At 41.6% G+C, this 25,757-nt stretch overlaps 1 protein-coding gene across 14 annotated transcripts in view; it reads left to right on the forward strand.

Annotated features, from left to right (window-relative positions):
• The window catches only part of DAB1 (DAB adaptor protein 1), a 759,978-nt gene that overhangs the window by 455,072 nt on the left and 279,149 nt on the right, over positions 1-25,757 (forward strand). The gene's annotated exons all lie outside the window — the stretch shown is intronic.

A 25,757-nucleotide genomic window follows, 5' to 3' on the forward strand; every position in this document is an offset into this window, starting at 1 on the left:
ATGAAGTTCAAAGCTCAATGAGGTGACAAAACCAAAAAAAGGCTTTAGTAAGGCCGGCCTCACACTAGCGAGTTTTACGGACGTAAGAGCGCAGAAATTACGTCCGTAAAACTCGCAAAATAAACGGCACAATTATTCTCAATGGGGCTGCTCCTATTAGCCGTTTATTACGGTTCAGTATTATACGGCTTTCTACGGCTGTACAAAATCGCAGCATGCTGCGTTTGTCACCGTATTGCGCAAAAAAATCGCTAATGAAAGTCTATGGGGGCGAGAAAAATACGGATTCCACACGGACCTGCAGTGTGACTTGCGAGAAATACGCAGCGGTGTTAGTGAAAAGTCGGTAATTCAATTGCCGGCTTTTCATTTCTCCTGCACAAACCCGACATGATATGAGACATGATTACATACAGTAAACCATCTCATATCCCCCTTTTTTTTTGCATATTCCACACTACTAATGTTAGTAGTGTGTATGTGCAAAATTTCAGCGCTGTAGCTGCTGAAATAAAGGGTTAAATGGCGGAAAAAATTGGCGTGGGCTCCGGCGCAATTTTCTCCGCCAGAATGGTAAAGCCAGTGACTGAGGGCAGATATTAATAGCCAGGAGAGGGTCCATGGTTATTGCCCCCCCCGTGGCTACAAACATCTGCCCCCAGCCACCCCAGAAAAGGCACATCTGGAAGATGCGCCTATTCTGGCACTTGGCCACTCTCTTCCCATTCCCTGTAGCGGTGGGATATGGGGTAATGAAGGGTTAATGCCACCTTGCTATTGGAAGGTGACATTAAGCCAGATTAATAATGGAGAGGCGTCAATTATGACACCTATCCATTATTAATACAATTGTTGGAAAGGGTTAAAAAACACACACACACATGATTTAAAAGTAGTTTAATGAAATAAACACAGCGGTTGTTGTAATAATTTATTGTTCTCTCAATCCATCAGGAACACCCTCGCTTGGAAAAATAATAAACGCACAAGATACATACCTTCTGGTGAACCGTCTCGTCCCACGAAGTAATCCATCTGAAGGGGTTAACTAATATTACAGGCAGGAGCCCTGCTAAATGCAGCTGTGCTCCGTGCTTGTAATTCCCCAGCGAATGAATGAAATGTAGGTCATTGACCTACATTTCCTTCAGTCGCGGTGATGCGCCCCCTGGTGGATGTCCTCATATGACCTGGAGCGTGGGAAAAAGTTCCCAGGCTGCAGTTCATGAGAACATCCACCAGAGGGCGCCTCACCGCGACTCAATGTAAGTACAGATCTAGCTTTCCTTTCAGCACCCGGGGATTACAGGCACGAGCGAGTGGTTTATCGCAGCTCTGCCTGTAATATTAGTTAACCCCTTCAGATGGATTACTTCGTGGGACGAGACGGTTCACCAGAAGGTATGTATCTTGTGCGTTTATTATTTTTCCAAGCGAGGGTGTTGCTGATGGATTGAGAGAACAATAAATTATTACAACAACCGCTGTGTTTATTTCATTAAACAACTTTTTAATAATGTGTGTGTGTGTTTTTTAACCCTTTCCAACAATTGGATTAATAATGGATAGGTGTCATAATTGACGCCTCTCCATTATTAATCTGGCTTAATGTCACCTTCCAATAGCAAGGTGGCATTAACCCTTCATTACCCCATATCCCACCGCTACAGGGAGTGGGAAGAGAGTGGCCAAGTGCCAGAATAGGCGCATCTTCCAGATGTGCCTTTTCTGGGGTGGCTGGGGGCAGATGTTTTTAGCCACGGGGGGGCCAATAACCATGGACCCTCTCCTGGCTATTAATATCTGCCCTCAGTCACTGGCTTTACCATTCTGGCGGAGAAAATTGCGCGGGAGCCCACGCCAATTTTTTCCGCCATTTAACCCTTTATTTCAGCAGCTACAGCGCTGAAATTTTGCACATACACACTACTAACATTAGTAGTGTGGAATATGTAAAAAAATGGGGATATGAGATGGTTTACTATATGCAAACCATGTCTCATATCCTGTCGGGTTTGGGAAGGAGAAATGAAAAGCCGGCAATTGAATTACCGGCTGTTCACAGATATCGCGCTGAATGAAATCTAAATACAGAATATATATATGTGTCTCAATGACATATATATATATATATATATATATATATATATATATATATATATATATATACTGTATATATGTTTTCCCGAACATTTGAGCACATAAATCCATTAGATGTCGGTTTTGCAAGCCTGCGCGAAACTCTCGCAGTACGGATGCCATACGGATTACATACGGAGGATGCCATGCGCAAAATACGGTGAAACACCCTGACTACGGATCAATATTTTGGGAACATTTCTCCGTATTACGGCCGTAGTACGGACGTATAATACGTGGCGTATTGTCTTACGCCAAGTGTGAGGCCGGCCTAAGTCAGTAAAAAGTAGGTAGGAATATTTAAAACAAGAAAATGATAAGGGTGCCCATACTTATGCACCTGTCAAATTTTGTTTGAATGCAGATTGCACATTTTCTGTTAGTACAATAAACCTAATTTCAAGGTAGAAACATTACTGTGTCCAACAGTTATTAGATATATGAAACTGAAATAGCTGTTGCAAAAAAAACAATTTTTATAAAACATTAAGCTTAAGATTAATAGGGGTGCCCAAACTTTTTCATATAACTGTAGAAAATGTACACACATAAAATAACCTCATTTTACCAATCCCAATTGTTTTGTGTTTCTTTACTGTTGTGTTTCAGCACATAAACGTTATCTAACCTGATCGTGGTCAATGGTCATGCTACTAGTCTAGCGGTCATTTAATATCCTGTTTATACAAGCCGACTGCACTTCCATGTGCACAGAACAGTTCTGTGCACACAGAATACGCTTGTTCTCGGCAGCATATGTCCTGATGATACGGGAAGATGTGCTGCCGAGATTGATACATTTTAAACAAGCTTAAAAATAATTTTCTCAATTACGTGCTTGTTCGTCAGATAATTTCTATCCTGTTTGCAATGGACGTTCATTAAGGGTATGTGCACACATTGCGTATTTGCTGCGGATCCGCAGCGGATTGGCCACTGCAGATTAGCAGCAGTTTTCCATGCGTTTACAGTACCATGTAAACCTATGGAAAACAAAATCCGCAGTGCACATGCTGCGGAAAAAAAACGCGCGGAAACGTAGAGTTGTTTATTCTGCAGCATGACCATTCTTTGTGCGGATTCGGCAGCGGTTTACACCTGCTCCACAATAGGAATCCGCAGGTGTAAAACCGCAGGTGGAATCCGCAAAAAAAAACACTTTAAATCCGCTGGAATTCCGTAGTAATTGTGCAGTGCGGTTTCCCTGCGGATTTAACAAAATCAGTCCGGAAAAATCTGCAGAGTAATCCGCATCGTGTGCACATACCCTATTAATAGCCGGTCTAGAAGCAGCTCTCTCCCCCCTCTCCTAGCAGGAAAACCCAGCACAATCTTAATATCTGTAGCTAAACTACATCCCACCAATTTGAAGGCTGTAAACCTTGTAAATGTATCTGAAGCGGAGTATAAATGTTCATTGCTCCAAAGTTTTAAACAAACTCTAAACACTAAACTTTCCAAATATTTTCTGTCTAATGCAGGAGGGTCAGACAAGGACGTGACATCAAGGTTGTTACTGTGTTGTTTTTAGAACTAACAATGTATCAGTTTTCCCTGGAGAGTTCTTTGAATTAATAAGATCCCCCTTCACAGGAATTGAGAATTGGTTTCATCCAATATTTGGCTGGGAAACTTTCACTTAGATACAAAGTATCTGTAACAGACTCCACTAATTACAAATAAAAGGCAGCAAATTAGAGAGTTTCTCAGCTGCTAAATAGCATTCAGAATTTGGAAAAGAAAAGTAAAGAGACAGGAGAAATTATAGGCTGAGAAGTTTTCACAGCCATCGATACAGCTGGATCTGAACCTAAAATAGAACTGTTAATAATTAGCAGCAAATTTAATTCTAGGGTTGAAGATGTTTCCTGAAGCAGCAGGTGCGTTACCCCTGCTGGTAGCTGCAAAGCTCGGGAACACCAAATCCCACACAGGTTTGTCTCATGTCTGCAGTTTTGGATGTTCGTGGAAAGAATTACAAAGAGAAAAGAGATGGAAGTGTGACTTTTTATCACATAACTCGAAAGAGATTAAATCAAATATTTAAAGGGCAAGTGACAAGAGAAAGGAATGCTACCTGACCGCCTTAGGCCGCTTTCACACGTCAGTGGCTCCGGTACGTGAGGTGACAGTTTCCTCACGTACCGGAGACACTGACACACGTAGACCCATAAAAATCAATGCATCTGTTCAGATGTCATTGATTTTTTGCGGACCGTGTCTCCGTGTGCCAAACACGGAGACATGTCAGTGTTCGTGGGAGCGCACGGATTACACGGACCCAATAGAGTCAATGGGTCCGTGTAAAACACGGACCTCACACGGACGTTCTCCGTCTGGGGTCCGTGTGCGTGCAGGAGACAGCGCTACAGTAAGCGCTGTCCCCCCCCCACATGGTGCTGAAGCCTCAATTCATATCTTCTCTCCAGCAGCGTTTGCTGCAGAGAAAATATGAATAATAGTGTTTAAAATAAAGATCTATGTGTCCCCCGCCCTCCCACCCCCTGTGCGCCCCCCCGTTGTCCTGAAAATACTCACCCGCTCCCACGTTGGCTGTCACTCCTTCCTCTCTGCCCCGCGCCTCCTACTGTATGCGGTCACGTGGGGCCGCTCATTTACAATCATGAATAGTCGGCCCAGCCCCTATGGGAGGTGGAGCCACATATTCATGACTGTAAATGATCGGCCCCACGTGACCGCATACACTAGAAGCCGCGGCCAGACCAGGAAGCAGCGAGGGAGGCGGGTAAGTATTTTCTGAACAGCGGGGGGGGCGCACAGGGGGTGGGAGGGCGGCGGACACATAGATCTTTATTTTAAACATTATTCTTCATATTTTCTCTGCAGCAAACGCTGCTGCAGGGAACATATGAATCCGCGATGCAGGGTACCACACGCGTGGGTACCACACGCTCCGTGTGGTACCCACTCGCCATACGGGCGGCACACGTGTGCCGCACGTATGGCCTACGTGAGTTCCCAGGCACACGGACACGGATAACTCCGGTACCGATTTATTCCGGTACCGGAATTATCTGGACGTGTGGGACAGCCCTTACTGAAAGCTCGGCTACTGGGAGGGAAAGAAAACGTATATCTTCCCCATAACTGGATCATTTTCAGTAATAGGGGCGTGCTATCAATCAGTGTCGGGGGGTGATTACAGCTGCGCTCACAGTATTGAGAGCAATGACTGTAACCACCACGTACACCTCTCCAATGACTGAAAGCTAGCGGCTATAGGAAGATATAAGTTCACTTTCCTCCCAGTAGCTGTGCTTTGACTAAGATGGCAGGGCAGCATTTTTACACTATTTACCTGAAGGTTACTCTATATCTGCAGATAATACGCTTTTTTTTTTTTTTTTTTTTTACACGTGACAGGTTCCATATGAGAAGATTTATCTGATACTCAAAACTATCCCCTTATGAAAAAGACATGTTTTAGACTTGCAAAGTATGGCTAAACAATAACTATTGTAATATTTATCATATATACAAGAATATAACTGCTATAATACTGCCCCGTACGTACAAGAATATAACTGCTATAATACTGCTCCTATGTACAAGAATATAACTACTGTAATACTGCCCCCTATGTACAAGAATATAACTACTATAATACTGCTCCTATGTACAAGAATATAACTACTGTAATACTGCTCCTATGTACAAGAATATGACTACTATAATACTGCTCCTATGTACAAGAATATAACTGCTATAATACTGCCCCCTATGTACAAGAATATAACTACTATAATACTGCTCCTATGTACAAGAATATAACTACTGTAATACTGCTCCTATGTACAAGAATATGACTACTATAATACTGCTCCTATGTACAAGAATATAACTACTATAATACTGCCCCTATGCACAAGAATATAACTACTATAATACTGCACCGTATGTACAAGAATATAACTACTATAATACTGCCCCTATGTACAAGAATATAACTACTATAATACTGCCCCTATGTACAAGAATATAACTACTATAATACTGCCCCCTATGTACAAGAATATAACTACTATACTACTCCCATGTACAAGAATATAACTACTATAATACTGCTCCTATGTACAAGAATATAACTACTATAATACTGCTCCTATGTACAAGAATATAACTGCTATAATACTGCTCCTATGTACAAGAATATAACTATTATAATACTGCCCCTATGTACAAGAATATAACTACTATAATACTGCTCCTATGTACAAGAATATAACTACTATAATACTGCCCCTATGTACAAGAATATAACTACTATAATACTGCCCCTATGTACAAGAATATAACTGCTATAATACTGCTCCTATGTACAAGAATATAACTACTATAATACTGCCCCTATGTACAAGAATATAACTACTATAATATAGCTCCTATGTACAAGAATATAACTACTATAATACTGCTCCTATGTACAAGAATATAACTACTATAATACTGCTCCTATGTACAAGAATATAACTACTATAATGCTGCTTCTATGTACAAGAATATAACTACTATAATGCTGCTTCTATGTACAAGAATATAACTACTATAATACTGCCCCTATGTACAAGAATATAACTGCTATAATACTGCTCCTATGTACAGGAATATAACTACTATAATACTGCCCCTATGTACAAGAATATAACTGCTATAATACTGCTACTATGTACAAGAATATAACTACTATAATACTGCCCCTATGTACAAGAATATAACTGCTATAATACTGCTCCTATGTACAAGAATATAACTACTATAATACTGCCCCTATGTACAAGAATATAACTACTATAATACTGCTCCTATGTACAAGAATATAACTACTATAATACTGCCCCTATGTACAAGAATATAACTACTATAATACTGCCCCTATGTACAAGAATATAACTGCTATAATACTGCTCCTATGTACAAGAATATAACTACTGTAATACTGCTCCTATGTACAAGAATATGACTACTATAATACTGCTCCTATGTACAAGAATATAACTACTATAATACTGCCCCTATGCACAAGAATATAACTACTATAATACTGCACCGTATGTACAAGAATATAACTACTATAATACTGCCCCTATGTACAAGAATATAACTACTATAATACTGCCCCTATGTACAAGAATATAACTACTATAATACTGCCCCCTATGTACAAGAATATAACTACTATACTACTCCCATGTACAAGAATATAACTACTATAATACTGCTCCTATGTACAAGAATATAACTACTATAATACTGCTCCTATGTACAAGAATATAACTGCTATAATACTGCTCCTATGTACAAGAATATAACTATTATAATACTGCCCCTATGTACAAGAATATAACTACTATAATACTGCTCCTATGTACAAGAATATAACTACTATAATAATGTCCCTATGTACAAGAATATAACTACTATAATACTGCTCCTATATACAAGAATATAACTACTATAATACTGCTCCTATGTACAAGAATATAACTACTATAATACTGCTCCTATGTACAAGAATATAACTACTATAATACTGCCCCCTATGTACAAGAATATAACTACTATAATACTACTCCCATGTACAAGAATATAACTACTATAATACTGCTCCTATGTACAAGAATATAACTACTATAATACTGCTCCTATGTACAAGAATATAACTGCTATAATACTGCTCCTATGTACAAGAATATAACTATTATAATACTGCCCCTATGTACAAGAATATAACTACTATAATACTGCTTCTATGTACAAGAATATAACTACTATAATGCTGCCCCTATGTACAAGAATATAACTACTATAATACTGCCCCCTATGTACAAGAATATAACTCCTATAATACTGCTCCTATGTACAAGAATATAACTGCTATAATACTGCTCCTATGTACAGGAATATAACTACTATAATACTGCCCCTATGTACAAGAATATAACTGCTATAATACTGCTTCTATGTACAAGAATATAACTGCTATAATACTGCTCCTATGTACAGGAATATAACTACTATAATACTGCCCCTATGTACAAGAATATAACTGCTATAATACTGCTTCTATGTACAAGAATATAACTACTATAATGCTGCCCCTATGTACAAGAATATAACTGCTATAATACTGCTTCTATGTACAAGAATATAACTACTATAATACTGCCCCTATGTACCAGAATATAACTGCTATAATACTGCTTCTATGTACAAGAATATAACTACTATAATGCTGCCCCTATGTACAAGAATATAACTACTATAATACTGCCCCTATGTACAAGAATATAACTACTATAATCCTGCCCCCTATGTACAAGAATATAACTACTATAATATAGCTCCTATGTACAAGAATATAACTACTATAATACTGCTCCTATGTACAAGAATATAACTACTATAATACTGCTCCTATGTACAAGAATATAACTACTATAATGCTGCTTCTATGTACAAGAATATAACTACTATAATGCTGCTTCTATGTACAAGAATATAACTACTATAATGCTGCCCCTATGTACAAGAATATAACTACTATAATACCGCCCCCTATGTACAAGAATATAACTACTATAATGCTGCCCCTATGTACAAGAATATAACTACTATAATACTGCCCCTATGTACAAGAATATAACTACTATAATACTGCCCCCTATGTACAAGAATATAACTCCTATAATACTGCCCCTATGTACAAGAATATAACTGCTATAATACTGCTCCTATGTACAGGAATATAACTACTATAATACTGCCCCTATGTACAAGAATATAACTGCTATAATACTGCTCCTATGTACAAGAATATAACTACTATAATACTGCCCCTATGTACAAGAATATAACTACTATAATACTGCCCCTATGTACAAGAATATAACTACTATAATACTGCCCCTATGTACAAGAATATAACTGCTATAATACTGCTCCTATGTACAAGAATATAACTACTATAATACTGCCCCTATGTACAAGAATATAACTACTATAATATAGCTCCTATGTACAAGAATATAACTACTATAATACTGCTCCTATGTACAAGAATATAACTACTATAATACTGCTCCTATGTACAAGAATATAACTACTATAATGCTGCTTCTATGTACAAGAATATAACTACTATAATGCTGCTTCTATGTACAAGAATATAACTACTATAATGCTGCCCCTATGTACAAGAATATAACTACTATAATACTGTCCCCTATGTACAAGAATATAACTCCTATAATACTGCCCCTATGTACAAGAATATAACTGCTATAATACTGCTCCTATGTACAGGAATATAACTACTATAATACTGCCCCTATGTACAAGAATATAACTGCTATAATACTGCTACTATGTACAAGAATATAACTACTATAATACTGCCCCTATGTACAAGAATATAACTGCTTTAATACTGCTCCTATGTACAAGAATATAACTACTATAATACTGCCCCTATGTACAAGAATATAACTACTATAATACTGCTCCTATGTACAAGAATATAACTACTATAATACTGCCCCTATGTACAAGAATATAACTACTATAATACTGCCCCTATGTACAAGAATATAACTGCTATAATACTGCTCCTATGTACAAGAATATAACTACTATAATACTGCCCCTATGTACAAGAATATAACTACTATAATACTGCTCCTATGTACAAGAATATAACTACTATAATACTGCCCCAATGTACAAGAATATAACTACTATAATACTACTCCCATGTACAAGAATATAACTACTATAATACTGCCCCAATGTACAAGAATATAACTACTATAATACTACTCCCATGTACAATAATATAACTGCTATAATACTGCCCCAATGTATGTTGTTTTTCATTTTATATCATCATAGACATGTGTCGTTTGGACTCCTCTCTGGATTATCAGACTGCCCAAGTTTCCATTTGTGATCCTTTATCCTGTACACACTATATGGATTATTTATGGACTTCTTTTTATGAAGGAGTTTTATTAGCGAGGCAGTGGCAGCAGTAGAATATTTAATATATGTGATTTTCACCCCCTAGAATCAGTTTCATCGCGGCGGTGTATGAGGCGCTGGCCGTCTTCGTGCCTGTATATTTATGTAATGTCCACATCATTTTTGTCCCCCTTTAGATAAATGCTGGCTGGAGACGTCCCGGAGGTGGAATAATGGGGAATAATAGGTACAGCGAGATTCCTTTGTCTGCTTTCTTGTCCATTATTCTGGCTCCTGACCCCGTGGTTGTAGAAGTGCTCTCCTGAGAGGGGAACGCTCCTTGCTCCGGCGCTGCTTCCCATCAGTTTGGTGTAAATCCCATTACTGAGTTATTCCAGCAGTGCCAATGAGACGCATTGTGATGGTGAATGCAGCGCGCTTTGATCTCGACCTAGTGCCGTAATATTCGTCTCCAGAGGACTCGCAATGGGATCTGATGCAGTGTATATCTTTTATTCCTGAGGGGCTGGGAAAAGAGGCGAATTTCACGCATGATCAGAAGCTAAAAAGTGTGTGCAGACTCCCAGGCGTAACCCACCAGCGGCGACATCCGAGCGGTTCCCATTAACGTGCCGCGGGATCCAACAGCTGAAGAGAGAGATGTTTTCAGAAATAATAAGGTTGTTCTGGGGGAAATGGTGTAAACGGTTTCATGTCAGATCTGTGCTCTGCGGAGGAGACTGCGGACACCGGAGCGACATGTCAGCCGGGCGGCCCTGGCGTCTGTCTCCTCTGTGATCTTATCGGACGTGATCTGTAGAACGTGGCGTGGTTTGGTGGCTGAACGATGACTGGGGCGCACACAGCGCAGCGCTCTCCTGAGGTTAATTATAGGGTCAGGATGGGTTGTGATAGAGATGAGGACAGCACCGGCCGCCGGTATACAGCAGACCTATAATCATCAACACTACAGAGATTTCCACATCATGAGACTCAACTGTATCATCCAAGCTGTGCACAATGTCAGTGCACGAATGCTCTGCCTCTTACCTGTGTCCTAGATTTCTATATATGTCTGTGCGTATGTCCGTCTGACTATCAGTCTCTACATCTGACTATTAACAGTTTTATCTCATTTCTCTCTCCGTCTAGTTAAAAGAAGCCTAATTGGCAGAAGCAAATAGCAAACACCATTATCAAACAAGTGGAATTGGGGGATCAGGATTATGCAAACGGTGGATAGGGTGGGGGTATGGAATCCTAGGTTTGTCAGAGTTAAGGCCCCGTCTCACTAAGCGATTTACCAACGATCACGACCAGCGATACGACCTGGCCGTGATCGTTGGTAAGTCGCTGTGTGGTCGCTGGGGAGCTGTCACACAGACAGCTCTCTCCAGCGACCAACGATCAGGGGAACGACTTCGGCATCGTTGAAACTGTCTTCAACGATGCCGAAGTCCCCCTGCAGCACCCGGGTAACCAGGGTAAACATCGGGTTACTAAGCGCAGGGCCGCGCTTAGTAACCCGATGTTTACCCTGGTTACCAAAAAAAACAAACAGTACATACTCGCCTTTCGGTGTCCAGGTCCCTTGCCGTCTGCTTCCTGCTCTGACTGAGCCGCCGTACAGTGAGAGCAGAGCGCAGCGGTGACGTCACCGCTGCGCTCTCGCTGTACGGCTGCTCAGTCAGAGCAGGAAGCAGACGGCAAGGGACCTGGACACCGAAAGGCGAGTATGTACTGTTTGTTTTTTTTGGTAACCAGGGTAAACATCGGGTTACTAAGCGCAGCCCTGCGCTTAGTAACCCGATGTTTACCCTGGTTACCAGTGAAGACATCGCTGGATCGGTGTCACACACACCGATTCAGCGATGTCAGCGGGGCCTCAACGACCAAAAAAAGGTCCAGGCCATTCCGACACGACCAGCGATCTCGCAGCAGGGGCCTGATCGCTGGTACGTGTCACACATAGCGAGATCGCTATGGAGGTCGCTGTTGCGTCACAAAACTAGTGACTCAGCAGCGATCTCGCTAGCGATCTCGCTATGTGAGACGGGGCCTTTACACACCCGGGTATCCTGGGTTCTGCTTCCTTCCCCTGGGTCCGCTGCCTTCTGTTGTGCTCCACATTGAGTTTTGGAAATTGCTCAGCGTGGATCTTTAACGTCATATCACTAGGCATATTTAGATACACACTTGTGTCTTGGAATTATCTGTGCTTTTTATGTTTGTGATTCTATTTATCACTGCTGGTTTCCACTACATCCGTCCTGCTACTCCTGAAATTCGTGTGCGTGTTAAGTCCTCGGTGCCCCTTACAGCTTGCTGCATCAATGCCCAGGGTCCATGCATCCATCCAGACCGGAGGCTTAATCCACCTCACCTAACAGTCACATTTCCCACCATCTAAGGCATGCATTCATGCACTACGCTGCTCTCTCCCCTGCGCTCATATTCTGCGCTGCCCTGTCCCCCGCACGCACATACTGCACTGCTCTCTCCCCAACACTCAGATACTGAGCTGCTCTCCCCCATGCTCACATACCATGTTGCTCTTTGCCCTACACTCAGATACTGTGCTGCTCTCCCCACACTCAGATAATGTGCTGCTCTCCCCCACACTCACATACTGCGCTGCTCTCTCCCCAACATTCAGATACTGAGCTGCTCTCCCCCGTGCTCACAAGTCATGTTGCTCTCTCCCCCACACTCAGATACTGCGCTGCTCTCTCCCCCACACTCAGATACTGCGCTGCTCTCTCCCCCACACTCAGATACTGCGCTGCTCTCTCCCCCACACTCAGATACTGCGCTGCACTCTCCCCCACACTCAGATACTGCGCTGCTCTCTCCCCCACACTCAGATACTGCGCTGCTCTTCCCCCCTGCGCACATACTGCACTGCTCTTTCCCCCACGCTGACATAGTACCCTGCTCTCTCCCCACACTCACATACTGCGCTGCTCTCTCCCCCACACTCACATACTGCGCTGCTCTCTCCCCCACGCTCACATTCTGCACTGCTCTCTCCCCCACGCTCAGTCTGTGCTGCCCTGTCCCCTGCACTCATACTGCGTTGCTCTCTCCCCTGCTCTCACATTCTGCACTGCCCTCTCCCCCGCACTCACATTCTGCACTGCTTTCTCCCCTACACTCACATACTGCGCTGCTCTCTCCCCCGTGCTCACATACTGCGCTGCTCTCTCCCCCGTGCTCACATACTGCGCTGCTCTTTCCCCCACACTCACATACTGCGCTGCTCTCTCCCCTACACTCACATACTGCACTGCTCTCTCCCCCACACTCACATATTGTGCTGCTCTCTCCCCCGTGCTCACATACAGTACTGTGCTGCTCTCTCCCCCACACTGACCTACTGCGCTGCTCTCTCCCCCGTGCTCACATACTGCGCTGCTCTCTCCCCCACACTGACCTACTGCGCTGCTCTCTCCCCCGTGCTCACATACTGCGCTGCTCTCTCCCCCGTGCTCACATACTGCGCTGCTCTTTCCCCCACACTCACATACTGCGCTGCTCTCTCCCCCACACTCACATACTGCGCTGCTCTCTCAACCGTGCTCACATACTGTGCTGCTCTCTCCCCTGTGCTCACATACTGTGCTGCTCTCTCCCCCACACTGACCTACTGCGCTACTCTCTCCCTCGTGCTCACATACTGTGCTACTGTCTCCATCATGCTCTCTTCTTCCCACTGCTGATTGTAGAGTTTTCCACTTTTTAATGAAGCTAAAGTCCTGGAAGAGATCGAAGAGTCTTCTGAAGTAAGCGTCTTTCACTGCTGAGTATTTGATGCAGTGTGGCAGCCAGTGGGTCTCCTCCTCCACGATGTTCATGTCCTAGAGTTGGCACAGTCTTTCCTCCATGGGATTGTATGTCTGTCTGTGCTGGCCAGATTCGATGGCCAGATTGTGGGCACTGTGTCACGCTGTGACGAACTTCGGTAAGTAAGGTAGGGGCCTCAAACTGTCCATGGAACTGGGACTCCAACTATCTCTGTCCCGGGGGTACTCTTTGAAGGTAGAGAGGCCCTAGTCTCTGAGTCTTACTATGCTCTTGTTAATCTCTGGTTTATCCCCTCCCCCATCCCATGAGGCATGAGACAGAAAAGAAAGGTAAACAAGACACAAAGACAAAACAGGGATAACAGAAAACCTCCCTGATACAAAAGCACTAACCAACAATAGGGAGGAGGATAGGGACAGGAAGGAATAAAATTAATGGGAACAGGGACCAGGAGATAAACACACACATACTACAACAAACCACAGAACACTTATCAACAACTGTAGTCCAAACACTTAGCTTTAGTGCACATCACAGGAAGACGAATCTCCATTAGCAATAACGATCTATTCCGCACATTGTCTCCAAGGAGCTAGGAAGCAGAGCTTTCACTGGCAAGACAGAGAGGGTCTGACCAGGTTTTATAGGGAGAGGTAATGACCAGATCAGAAGCAGCTGAAAATGGAGCTGCAAGTTTCTGACCAGCATAGAAAGGTACGCTAACCTCTTCAGCACCAAAGGAAATCAAATCCATTTAATATTAGACACAAACAAACAGGATAAACGGAAGATCTGCAACTAACAATACATAGTGATCTTCTACTCCCAGATCTCTCAAGAGGACAAGACACATTTGTGACACTGTGAGTCTGAACTGGCTCAGGATCTGGTGGTCTCTGGGTTTTCTCCACATATGGAGCCAGTCTCTAGTCTTTCTGTATATGCCGGTACATGGTCAGTTTCTTTGAAGTTATGATATTGTTACTCCAGTCACTGACATACCTTTCTTGACCTTTGTCTACCATATTCCAAATTCTGGCTTCTGTCAGGCTCCAGTTGTTGGAGTTTTGGTCAGTTTGAGTTTCGGTGGGCTGATCCAAGGGGGTCTGGTTTGGCTGAAATGTTCTTAGGATTTTGGTTTGGGAGAGCAGTGCTGGGTGGATTGGTTTGGGTGGGATGTTCAAGGACCTGGTTTGGGAATTTGTGAATGCTGTTTCTGGGGTAGACCAGATTTGGTTTGGGTATTTTAGGGGGATGTATGGGGGATGGTTTACCTGGACCAAGTAGGGCTTTATGAGGATAGGAGCTCTTAATGTAGGTAAGTTGGAAAAAAACAGCATCATCTTCTGGACTGTTGGGTGCCCAGCTCAGCCCGATAGGCCCTGTTGGAGGAGCTTTGATGGAGCTGGAGAGGTGATCTGGAGAATTTTAGGTGAAATATTGTATGTGTGAGAAGTTAAGATGCCACTGTCCTACAGAAGGTTTGGGCTAATGATGGAATCATAGAAGGTTCTTTAAGTCTTGTGTTCCAGGATCTCTCTGGCTTGTTTGAAGCTCCTTGATTGATGGATCTCCAGGCCCAGGAAGGTGAATCTGACTGTTCCTGTAGGTGGGCCAAACTTGCGTTTCTCCTCTAATCACCATGATGTTAGTTATCTTTGGATAGATTACTAGTGTTGAACAGAATTCCTCCAGGATTTACAGGTTGTCTTGGGGACCTTATTCAGTTGGTGGCAGCAGGATGCAGTAGTACACCATCTGCACACAGCAGACATTTCACGTGGATGTCATATAGGGTGAGACGTGGTGCCGTGGAGGATTCCCACCAATTTTTGTATATTTTAAATGTAGCAAAAAAAAATTCTAAAAATTTCTGACTTCATCTTGCAACATTATGTCTTAAATTAAATTGTTTGGAGGTCCGGCTGCTGGGGTCCGTCATATCTTCATGACCTCCCTGAATATCATGAGGACCAGTAGAGGACTATGCTTTTGTTGATGTCCCACATGGATACGTAAGTGTCTGCAGTTTTTTTATGTTAATTTTGAGAGCCTCAACCTTCCTCCACTGTAAATTTTATCAGTTTCTCAAAAACATGGTCATAAAAAAAGAAATGATTTTTCTAAGAAGATCTCCTCAAACACAGCAGCGGCCAAAAGTCAAGAGATTCTTTGTAACCGATGTAAAATTCTCTAGAAGAGATTGCGGAGCGTCGCGTTCACTTTCCAATCTTTAACCCAGTTAACTGTAATGTTCTGCAGAGAGACCGCGTGCTCCGTCATTGACCCGGCTCTGCCTTCCCCTGATACAAAATTACTTCTCTTGTCTCTGCCTTGAAAATTTCATCTATAAATCTATTTTCCACTTTTCATTTCATACAAGTCAGATAGTTATTGGTCCTGGGGCAGGAGCATTAGCAGAGATCAGCAGGCCGCGCGCCCAGAAAATTGGTACGTCATGACGGGATCAGCGCAAATTCTCTATTGTGAAATCCAAGCTCAAACAATCGCCGAGATGTCGATAATGCATTGATGTGGTCATTACTGTCATCAATCGGGAGAAAGACGTCTTATTCACTAAGTAACAGCAAGAGATAAGAATCTAATGTACACAAAGCAGAAGACAACATACACAGAACACATCATCAAAGGCGCAGTGTAATAGCTGTATTCTTATCAATCAGTATTATAGCAGTTATATTCCTGTACACAGGGGCAGTATTATAGTAGTTATATTCCTGTACATAGGGGCAGTATTATAGTAGTTATATTCTTGTACATAGGAGCAGAATTATAGTAGTTATATTCTTGTACATAGGAGCAGTATTATAGTAGTTATATTCTTATACATAGGAGCAGTATTATAGTAGTTATATTCTTGCACATAGGAGCAGTATTATAGTAGTTATATTCTTGTACATAGGAGCAGTATTATAGTAGTTATATTCTTGTACATAGAGGAAGTATTATAGTAGTTATATTCTTGTACATAGGAGCAGTATTATAGTAGTTATATTCTTGTACATAGGGGCAGTATTATAGTAGTTATATTCTTGTACATAGGGACAGTATTATAGTAGTTATATTCTTGTACATAGGGACAGTATTATAGTAGTTATATTCTTGCACATAGGAGCAGTATTATAGTAGTTATATTCTTGTACATAGGGGCAGTATTATAGTAGTTATATTCTTGTACATAGGAGCAGTATTATAGTAGATATATTCTTGTATATAGGAGCAGTATTATAGTACTTATATTCTTGTACATAGAGGAAGTATTATAGTAGTTATATTCTTGTACATAGGGGCAGTATTATAGTAGTTATATGCTTGTACATAGGAGCAGTATTATAGTAGTTATATTCTTGTACATAGGGACAGTATTATAGTAGTTATATTCTTGTACATAGGAGCAGTATTATAGTAGTTATATTCTTGTACATAGGGACAGTATTATAGTAGTTATATTCTTGTACATAGGAGCATTATTATAGTAGTTATATTCTTGCACATAGGAGCAGTATTATAGTAGTTATATTCTTGCACATAGGAGCAGTATTATAGTAGTTATATTCTTGTACATAGGAGCAGTATTATAGTAGTTATATTCTTGTACATAGAGGAAGTATTATAGTAGTTATATTCTTGTACATAGGAGCAGTATTATAGTAGTTATATTCTTGTACATAGGGGCAGTATTATAGTAGTTATATTCTTGTACATAGGGACAGTATTATAGTAGTTATATTCTTGTACATAGGGACAGTATTATAGTAGTTATATTCTTGTACATAGGAGCAGTATTATAGTAGTTATATTCTTGTACATAGGGGCAGTATTATAGTAGTTATATTCTTGTACATAGGGGCAGTATTATAGTAGTTATAGTCTTGTACATAGGAGCAGTATTATAGTAGTTATATTCTTGTACATAGAGGCAGTATTATAGTAGTTATATTATTGTACATAGGGGCAGTATTATAGTAGTTATATTCTTGTACATAGGGGCAGTATTATAGTAGTTATATTCTTGTACATAAGGGGCAGTATTATAGTATTTATATTCTTGTACATAGGGGGCAGTATTATAGTAGTTATATTCTTGTACACAGGGGCAGTATTATAGTAGTTATATTCTTGTACATAGGGGCAGTATTATAGTAGTTATATTCTTGTACATAGGGGCATGTTGTGAATTTGGATTCTGGGCTCCCCCGGTGGCTACTGGTGGAATTGAACTGGTGTCTTCATCTTCTCTGTTCACCTGTTCCCATCAAGATGTGGGAGTCACTATATAACCTTGCTTCTCTGTTAGTTGCTTGCCGGTCAACAATGTTATCAGAAGCCTCTCTGTGCTTGTTCCTGCTCCTAGACAACTACTAGATAAGTTGGACTTTTGTCCATGTTTGTTTTTGCATTTTTGTTCCAGTTCACAGCTGTAGTTTCGTTACTGTGTCTGGAAAGCTCTTTGTGAACAGGAATTGCCACTCTGGTGTTATGAGTTAATGCCAGAGTTTTAAAGTAATTTCTGGATGGTGTTTTGATAGGGTTTTCAGCTGACCATGAAAGTGTCCTTTCTGTCTTCTGCTATGTAGTAAGTGGACCTCAAATTTGCTAAACCTATTTTCATACTACGTTTGTTATTTCATCTTAATTCACCGCCAATACATGTGGGGGGCCTCTGTCTCCTTTCGGGGTATTTCTCTAGAGGTGAGCTAGGACTAATATTTTCCTCTGCTAGCATTATTTAGTCCTCCGGCTGGTGCTGGGCATCTAGAATCAACGTAGGCATGCTACCCGGCCACTGCTAGTTGTGCGTTAGGTTTAGTTCATGGTCAGCTCAGTTTCCATCTTCCAAGAGCTAGTTCCTATATATGCTGATGCTATGTTCTCTTGCCATTGAGATCATGACAGTTTGACCGGCCCACTAAAGGGTTAAAATCCTTGGCTAAGAAAGGAGAGAAAAAAGAAGTCTGCTGAGATTTTTTTTTTTTTTTTTTTTTTTTTTTTTTCCTTGAGGTTGCTCTTAATTGGACCTCTTGCCAGTCTGCCTATGCTGCAGCCTTTTTGTTTTCTTTCTCTCCTTCTAATCTTTGAATGGCTCTGTGTCCACCTGTTTGTAATGGATCTTCAGAGTGTAATTGCAGGTTTGAATAATCTCGCCACGAAGGTACAAAATTTGCAAGATTTCGTTTGTCGTGCACCTGTATCTGAGCCGAAAATTCCTTTGCCGGAATTTTTCTCGGGGAATAGATCTGGGTTTCAGAATTTTCGAAATAATTGCAAATTATTTTTGTCCCTGAAATTTCGCTCTGCCGGAGACCCTGCACAGCAGGTCAGGATTGTGATTTCCTTGCTCCGGGGCGACCCTCAAGATTGGGCTTTTGCATTGGCACCAGGGGATCCTGCGTTGCTCAATGTGGATGCGTTTTTTCTGGCCTTGGGGTTGCTTTATGACGAACCTCATTTGGAGCTTCAGGCAGAAAAAACTTTGATGTCCCTTTCTCAGGGGCAAGATGAAGCGGAAATTTACTGCCAAAGATTTCGTAAATGGTCTGTGCTTACTCAGTGGAATGAGTGCGCCCTGGCGGCGACTTTCAGAGAGGGTCTCTCTGATGCCATTAAGGATGTTATGGTGGGGTTCCCTGTGCCTGCAGGTCTGAATGAGTCCATGACAATGGCTATTCAGATCGATCGGCGTTTGCGGGAGCGCAAACCAGTGCACCATCTGGCGGTGTCCACTGAGAAGTCGCCAGAGAGTATGCAGTGTGATAGTATTCTGTCCAGAAGCGAGCGGCAGAATTTTAGACGGAAAAACGGGTTGTGTTTCTATTGTGGTGATTCTACTCATGTTATATCAGCATGCTCTAAGCGCACTAAAAAGCTTGATAAATCTGGTTCCATTTGTACTTTACAGTCTAAGTTTATTCTATCTGTGACCCTGATTTGCTCTTTGTCATCTATTACCACGGACGCCTATGTCGACTCTGGCGCGGCTTTTAGTCTTATGGATTGGTCCTTTGCCAAACACTGTGGGTATGATTTAGAGCCTTTGGAGACTCCTATTCCTCTGAAGGGGATTGACTCCACCCCATTGGCTAATAATAAACCACAATACTGGACACAAGTAACTATGCGTATTAATCCGGATCACCAGGAGATTATTCGCTTTCTGGTGCTGTATAATCTACATGATGATTTGGTGCTAGGATTGCCATGGCTGCAGTCTCACAACCCAGTCCTCGACTGGAGAGCTATGTCTGTGTTGAGCTGGGGATGTAAGGGGGCTCATGGGGATGTACCTGTGGTTTCCATTTCATCATCTATTCCCTCTGAGATTCCTGAGTTCCTGTCTGACTATCGTGACGTCTTTGAAGAATCCAAGCTTGGTTCGTTACCTCCGCACCGAGAGTGCGATTGTGCCATAGATTTAATTCCGGGTAGTAAATACCCAAAGGGTCGTTTATTTAATCTGTCTGTGCCTGAACATGCTGCTATGCGAGAATATATAAAGGAGTCCTTGGAAAAGGGACATATTCGTCCATCGTCATCTCCCTTAGGAGCCGGTTTTTTCTTTGTGTCAAAAAAAGACGGATCTTTGAGACCATGTATTGATTATCGGCTTTTGAATAAAATCACTGTTAAATATCAATACCCATTGCCGTTGCTGACTGATTTGTTTGCTCGCATAAAGGGGGCCAAGTGGTTCTCTAAGATTGACCTTCGTGGGGCGTATAATTTGGTGCGAATCAGGCAGGGGGATGAGTGGAAGACCGCATTTAATACGCCCGAGGGCCACTTTGAGTATTTAGTGATGCCTTTTGGTCTTTCAAATGCTCCGTCAGTTTTTCAGTCCTTTATGCATGATATTTTTCGCGATTATTTGGACAAATTTATGATTGTGTATCTGGATGATATTCTGATTTTTTCGGATGACTGGGACTCTCATGTCCAGCAAGTCAGGAGGGTTTTTCAGGTTTTGCGGTCTAATTCTTTGTGTGTGAAGGGTTCTAAGTGTGTTTTTGGGGTACAGCGGATTTCCTTTTTGGGATATATTTTTTCTCCCTCTTCCATTGAAATGGATCCTGTCAAGGTTCAAGCTATTTGTGATTGGACGCAGCCCTCTTCTCTTAAGAGTCTTCAGAGATTTTTGGGCTTTGCTAACTTTTATCGTCGATTTATTGCTGGTTTTTCGGATATTGTTAAGCCATTGACCGATTTGACTAAGAAGGGTGCTGATGTTGCTGATTGGTCCCCTGATGCTGTAGAGGCCTTTCGGGAGCTTAAGCGCCGTTTTTCCTCTGCCCCTGTGTTGCGTCAGCCTGATGTTGCTCTCCCTTTTCAGGTTCAGGTCGACGCTTCTGAGTTCGGAGCTGGGGCAGTGTTGTCGCAGAAAAGTTCCGACTGCTCCGTGATGAGGCCTTGTGCCTTCTTTTCCCGTAAATTTTCGCCCGCTGAACGGAATTATGATGTTGGGAATCGGGAGCCTTTGGCCATGAAGTGGGTTTTTGAGGAGTGGCGCCATTGGCTTGAGGGGGCCAGACATCAGGTGGTGGTATTGACTGACCACAAAAATTTGATTTATCTTGAGACCGCCAGGCGCCTGAATCCTAGACAGGCGCGCTGGTCATTATTTTTCTCTCGGTTTAATTTTGTGGTGTCATACCTGCCGGGTTCTAAGAATGTTAAGGCGGATGCCCTTTCTAGGAGTTTTGAACCTGACTCGCCTGGTAACTCTGAGCCCACAGGTATCCTTAAGGATGGAGTGATATTGTCAGCCGTTTCTCCAGACCTGCGGCGGGCCTTGCAGGAGTTTCAGGCGGATAGACCGGATCGTTGCCCACCTGATAAACTGTTTGTTCCTGATGATTGGACCAGTAGAGTCATCTCTGAGGTTCATTCTTCTGCGTTGGCAGGTCATCCTGGAATCTTTGGTACCAGGGATTTGGTGGCAAGGTCCTTCTGGTGGCCTTCCCTGTCACGAGATGTGCGAGGCTTTGTGCAGTCTTGTGACGTTTGTGCTCGGGCCAAGCCTTGTTGTTCTCGGGCTAGTGGATTATTGTTGCCCTTGCCTATTCCTAAGAGGCCTTGGACGCACATCTCGATGGATTTTATTTCAGATCTGCCTGTTTCTCAGAAAATGTCTGTCATCTGGGTGGTGTGTGACCGTTTCTCTAAGATGGTCCATTTGGTTCCTCTGCCCAAGTTGCCTTCTTCTTCCGAGTTGGTTCCTCTGTTTTTTCAAAATGTTGTTCGTTTGCATGGTATTCCTGAGAATATCGTTTCTGACAGAGGAACCCAATTTGTCTCTAGATTTTGGCGGGCATTCTGTGCTAGGATGGGCATAGATTTATCTTTTTCGTCCGCTTTCCATCCTCAGACTAATGGCCAGACCGAGCGGACTAATCAGACCCTGGAGACATATCTGAGGTGTTTTGTGTCTGCTGACCAGGATGATTGGGTTGCTTTTTTGCCATTGGCGGAGTTCGCTCTCAATAATCGGGCCAGCTCTGCCACTTTGGTGTCCCCGTTTTTCTGTAATTCGGGGTTTCATCCTCGATTTTCCTCTGGTCAGGTGGAATCTTCGGATTGTCCTGGAGTGGATGCTGTGGTGGAGAGATTGCATCAGATCTGGGGGCAGGTGGTGGACAATTTGAAGTTGTCCCAGGAGAAGACTCAGCTTTTTGCCAACCGCCACCGTCGTGTTGGTCCTCGGCTTTGTGTTGGGGATTTGGTGTGGTTGTCTTCTCGTTTTGTCCCTATGAGGGTCTCTTCTCCTAAATTTAAGCCTCGGTTCATCGGCCCGTATAAGATTTTGGAGATTCTTAACCCTGTTTCCTTCCGTTTGGACCTCCCTGCATCCTTTTCTATTCATAACGTTTTTCATCGGTCATTATTGCGCAGGTATGAGGTACCGGTTGTGCCTTCCGTTGAGCCTCCTGCTCCGGTGTTGGTTGAGGGTGAGTTGGAGTACGTTGTGGAGAAAATCTTAGACTCCCGTGTTTCCAGACGTAGACTCCAGTATCTGGTCAAGTGGAAGGGATACGGCCAGGAGGATAATTCTTGGGTGAATGCATCTGATGTTCATGCCTCTGATCTGGTTCGTGCCTTTCATAGGGCCCATCCTGATCGCCCTGGTGGTTCTGGTGAGGGTTCGGTGCCCCCTCCTTGAGGGGGGGGTACTGTTGTGAATTTGGATTCTGGGCTCCCCCGGTGGCTACTGGTGGAATTGAACTGGTGTCTTCATCTTCTCTGTTCACCTGTTCCCATCAAGATGTGGGAGTCGCTATATAACCTTGCTTCTCTGTTAGTTGCTTGCCGGTCAACAATGTTATCAGAAGCCTCTCTGTGCTTGTTCCTGCTCCTAGACAACTACTAGATAAGTTGGACTTTTGTCCATGTTTGTTTTTGCATTTTTGTTCCAGTTCACAGCTGTAGTTTCGTTACTGTGTCTGGAAAGCTCTTTGTGAACAGGAATTGCCACTCTGGTGTTATGAGTTAATGCCAGAGTTTTAAAGTAATTTCTGGATGGTGTTTTGATAGGGTTTTCAGCTGACCATGAAAGTGTCCTTTCTGTCTTCTGCTATGTAGTAAGTGGACCTCAAATTTGCTAAACCTATTTTCATACTACGTTTGTTATTTCATCTTAATTCACCGCCAATACATGTGGGGGGCCTCTGTCTCCTTTCGGGGTATTTCTCTAGAGGTGAGCTAGGACTAATATTTCCCTCTGCTAGCATTATTTAGTCCTCCGGCTGGTGCTGGGCATCTAGAATCAACGTAGGCATGCTACCCGGCCACTGCTAGTTGTGCGTTAGGTTTAGTTCATGGTCAGCTCAGTTTCCATCTTCCAAGAGCTAGTTCCTATATATGCTGATGCTATGTTCTCTTGCCATTGAGATCATGACAGGGGCAGTATTATAGTAGTTATATTCTTGTACATAGGGGCAGTATTATAGTAGTTATAGTCTTGTACATAAGAGCAGTATTATAGTAGTTATATTCTTGTACATAGGGGCAGTATTATAGTAGTTATATACTTGTAGATAGGAGCAGTATTATAGTAGTTATATTCTTGTACATAGGGGCAGTATTATAGTAGTTATATTATTGTACATAGGGGCAGTATTATAGTAGTTATATTCTTGTACATAGGGACAGTATTATAGTAGTTATATTCTTGTACATAAGGGGCAGTATTATAGTATTTATATTCTTGTATATAGGAGCAGTATTATAGTAGTTATATTCTTGTACATAGGAGCAGTATTATAGTAGTTATATTCCTGTACATAGGAGCAGTATTATAGTAGTTATATTCTTGTACATAGGTAGCAGTATTATAGTAGTTATATTCTTGTATATAGGAGCAGTATTATAGTAGTTATATTCCTGTACATATGAGCAGTATTATAGTAGTTATATTCTTGTACATAGGAGCAGTATTATATTAGTTATATTCCTGTACATAGGAGCAGTATTATAGTAGTTATATTCTTGTACATAGGAGCAGTATTATAGTAGTTATATTCTTGTACATAGGGGCAGTATTATATTAGTTATATTCCTGTACATAGGAGCAGTATTATAGTAGTTATATTCTTGTACATAGGGGCAGTATTATAGTAGTTATATTCTTGTACATAGGGGTCAGTATTATAGTAGTTATATTCTTGTATATAGGGGCAGTATTATAGTATTTATATTCTTGTACATAGAGAGCAGTATTATAGTAGTTATATTCTTGTACATAGGGACAGTATAATAGTAGCTTCCATATATTCATGTCTATACAGTGATTGGCTTTATTATGACTTTTCTACATACGTCTGTTATCCCAATTATCCTCTACTATTGGAATCTTAAAATTTATTAATTTTGATTAGACTTCATATTTCTGTTGTTATTTAGAAAAAATGCAGTGAATGGACTAGCTTTATTATTTGATATTAGTTGTTGGGTTTTGGAAAACCTTCACAAAATTGTCAAAACGCAAACCAGCCAGTGTGATTAAACAACATTCTTGTAAAATGTCCCCAGAGGATCATTTATAAAAGATATACAATGTGGGGATTGTTGTAGCAGAAATGCTGCGAGCTCCAATATATCCGGCTTAATTTTCATCTGACAGTAACAATTTCCATAACAACATATTCACCTGGAAATACATGGGAACATATCTAGAAATATCTGCAACAATAAGAGAAAATGTGTTAATTAAACACAGAAAAGCTCTGGAGACAATGAAAAATAATAAGAAGATGAAAAGAATATACATAAAAGCTTAAACACTTAACTATGAGATAATAAAGGTGATGTGAAATATATAGTACGAAAGGTAATAATCACACAACTGCCTATTATAATAGAGCCTTAAAGAAAAAGAATTAAAGGCAAAAGTTTCATGGGATGAAAAGTCAGAGGTCTTCTTTAAGAGTGATATGAAAGTGGCCATGTAAAAAGATACTCGAAGTTCTAACTTTGAAGAAAAATAACAGAATAATGCTGTAGAACAAATTTTCAAGTTGTAGAACAATAGGGCTATAATATAAAAAGCCATCACCTAAATCCAGAACTCTGAAGCAATAATGTTATATAATGTAATCCTAGGGTTTGTGGTAATAGCAATAAATAAAAAATAGCAATGTAAAAGAACACTACAATTCCATTTCAGAACCTTAAGCATGGAAGACAAGAGCAATGAGTCACAGGCTGCACTGTTAAGTATAGGAGGATTTTCTCTGCCTAAAGAGCTAAAGGATCTTCTTCTTTTTCTTCTTTCTTTCTTTCTTTCTTTAATTTTCTCTTAAGAAAATTACTAAAAAATTATGTAA

This window comes from Ranitomeya variabilis, chromosome 8 (genome assembly GCF_051348905.1).
Source record: "Ranitomeya variabilis isolate aRanVar5 chromosome 8, aRanVar5.hap1, whole genome shotgun sequence".
Taxonomy (NCBI): domain Eukaryota; kingdom Metazoa; phylum Chordata; class Amphibia; order Anura; family Dendrobatidae; genus Ranitomeya; species Ranitomeya variabilis.